Below are 2,982 nucleotides of genomic sequence, written 5' to 3' on the forward strand. Positions count from 1 at the left end.
CGCAGCTCTCACACGTTTTCCATTTATCATTCTTAGCATGCTGTATATATATAAATGTCCCATTGCTTTTAAAGATCAGATTAAAATCTCATAGCTCGCAATCATCATGGAGCATAGTAACCATGAATGAATTCTTTGGAGATTTAGGGAAAAAATAAGCCTTTTTGCTCATTTTAGGTTATGCCATTTTGTCAGAATGACACACTGTAATTTGGCTTTTCTTATTACGTTCCCAAAGTAGATGTGACTCAAATGTCCCTTAGTTGAGGTGTCATAGCTGATTTTAGGGGATTTACAGTCTATCTCACATGTTCTCTCTCCTGTTGCTATCTAAACCATCCACAAAACCAAGTGAAAGTGAGTAAATGTGGGGAGGAACCATCCTTAACTGAAGTGTAGGCAGTGGAAGCTAAAGCATGAAAGATTGAGTAGTTAAACATGAATGAAGAAAAGCCAAGTCATAAAGTGCCTACTAATTTTGTGAGATCATTCAGCTACTCTGGCTTTACACACTGTGTTTCTGTAGAAATCATCTGGTTTTGCAACACAACCTGTCAAATGGACACAATGAATGCATTGAACAACAGTAACTACAACACATAAACCAACACATAAACCATCAGACTCAAATCCGCTCTGGTTCATTAGCAAAACTTCTGACTTCTAATAGCAAGAAAATTTATCCTTTAGTTGTTTTCAGAACTTAATAGGCTCAAGTTGATTTATCCTTCAGAATTCTAAAATATTCTCAGCCTTCTAAGACCAAATGTGCATCTGTGCTTGACGTGAAACTGTATTAAGGAAAGCTTAAACTCATATCATTCCCTTCTTCTCTTCTCTTCTCTTCTCTTCTCTTCTCTTCTCTTCTCTTCTCTTCTCTTCTCTTCTCTTCTCTTCTCTTCTCTTCTCTTCTCTTCTCTTCTCTTCTCTTCTCTTCTCTTCTCTTCTCTTCTCTTCTCTTCTCTTCTCTTCTCTTCTCTTCTCTTCTCTTCTCTTCTCTTCTCTTCTCTTCTCTCTCTTCCTTTCCTCCTTTCTTTCTTTTCTTTTCTCTTTTCTTTTCTTTTTTTCTCTTTTCTTTTTTTCTTTTCTTTTCTTCTTTTCTTTTCTTTTCTTTTCTTTTCTTTTCTTTTCTTTTCTTTTCTTTTCTTTTCTTTTCTTTTCTTTTCTTTTCTTTTCTTTTCTTTTCTTTTCTTTTCTTTTCTTTTCTTTTCTTTTCTTTTCTTTTCTTTTCTTTTCTTTTCTTTTCTTTTCTTTTCTTTTCTTCTCTCTTTTCTTTTTTCTCTTTTCTCTTCTTTTCTCTCTTTTCTTTTTTCTCTTTTCTCTTCTTTTCTTTTTTTTCTTTCTCTCTTTCTCTTTCTTTTTTCTTCCCTCCCTCCCTTTCCTTCTTTCTTCCTTTCCTTCCCTTTCTATTTCCTTCTGTCTCTCTTTCTTTCCTTTTCTTTCCTTCCTTTTTTTTTTTTTTTCTGAAAGAACAGGATCCAAAGGAGAAGAAGAAAATTTGTTTCTCAATTCTCTATTAGCAGGTGCCTACCAGACAGTCAAAACACACAGGTGAAGTTAAAGGCAACCAGCCTTTAAAAGAAGGCCAGTTCTCATAAAAGAAAACGAAATTGATTTTCTTCCCCTCTTTTTTTTTTTTTTTTTTTTTTTTTTAATTTTCCCCAAAGCTTGCAGGGCTCAGTCCCACAAGGTAAAACAATGTCCCAGAAAGTGAAAGCCATGAGTTTTCAACAAAACCACTTTTTCTCTTTTTCTGGAAAGCACCAGTTTCACCGAAACAGTTATCAGCAGAAGTTGCTAAGACCAGGCTGGAATTTCTGGTCAAAACCACAGAAAGACCAAGACACGAGCACAAAATATCCAGGTGGCCTGGCTGTCCCCGGAGGCAGGAGGCTGTGGTGGCAAAGCCTCGTTCCAGGTCCCCTCTGCTGGAGGAGAGCCCCAGGAATCAGCCCCAGTCCTGGTGCTGTGCTCCCTGTTATGACCACCGAAGCAGCCCTGCTGCTCAAATTTCGTGTGCTTGCTACAAGAAATTCAGCATGGGTAAATAATGTGCTTTAGGGGTGTCCTTGTCCTCGGCAGCAGAGGAGATGCTGCCCTCCCAGTTGGGGATTATTGCTGCAACAAAAGCACTGCAGGGGGCAGTGGAAGGGTCAGTGGTGCAAATAGTCCTGATTTCACGCAAGGGAATGTGAATGCCTTATCCATGTATCAGAGGTCTAGAAAATAGGTTTCCATTCTTTGGTTTGCAGTACTTGCAAAACTCAGGAGCGATCTTGGAGCCAAATTCAACAGTTACAGACTGTAGTTGTTGGGCTTATCTGGAAAATCCTATGCAACTCCTCAGCGAGGGCAGTTCTCATCCCCCCTGGATTTTGCAAATCATTCCCTTGGAAGACTGCATGGAACAGCATCAGTCACCGAGCAGCACTGCGACTACTCACCCTCACCCACATTCCTACATATGTTCCAGCTATGCCTCACTCTCCTCCTGGCATCAGGCTCTGATTCCTGTCTTAAAAGCAAAGACATTCATGGAAAACCTGTGCCAGGACATATTTTCTTTTTTATTTTGTTTTCCCACAGAGGCAGGTGGAAAGTGCAAGCTACTGACCAGTGCTTCCTCATTCCTTTTCCTCGAGTGCATCTCTCTCTTGTGCCCGTTTGCTCATGCCAGCTATGTCTCTGCCACCTTCCTCTCCAGCACTCTCGGGCAGCGTCATGCAAATGAGAGGTGCCAAGTCTTGAAGACGGAGGCAGACAGAAACTTGTTAGCAGAAGGGCACTGGGACACCAATGCCTGCTTCCTCTTCTTAGGAAAAAAAACGTAGCAGGAGTAGGAGAGAGAAGAAAATAGTTTAGTGAGTTGAACACAATGTTCTTTTGACTTGCCAGAGCTCAGGATGGCTTTTGGCTGGGGTTTTCCAAGGAGTTGAAAAATAGTTGGAGTAGAACATACAGCTTGCTTAGAAACTCTCTGAC

Source organism: Anser brachyrhynchus (assembly GCF_964034855.1).
Source record: "Anser brachyrhynchus genome assembly, chromosome: 19".
Taxonomy (NCBI): domain Eukaryota; kingdom Metazoa; phylum Chordata; class Aves; order Anseriformes; family Anatidae; genus Anser; species Anser brachyrhynchus.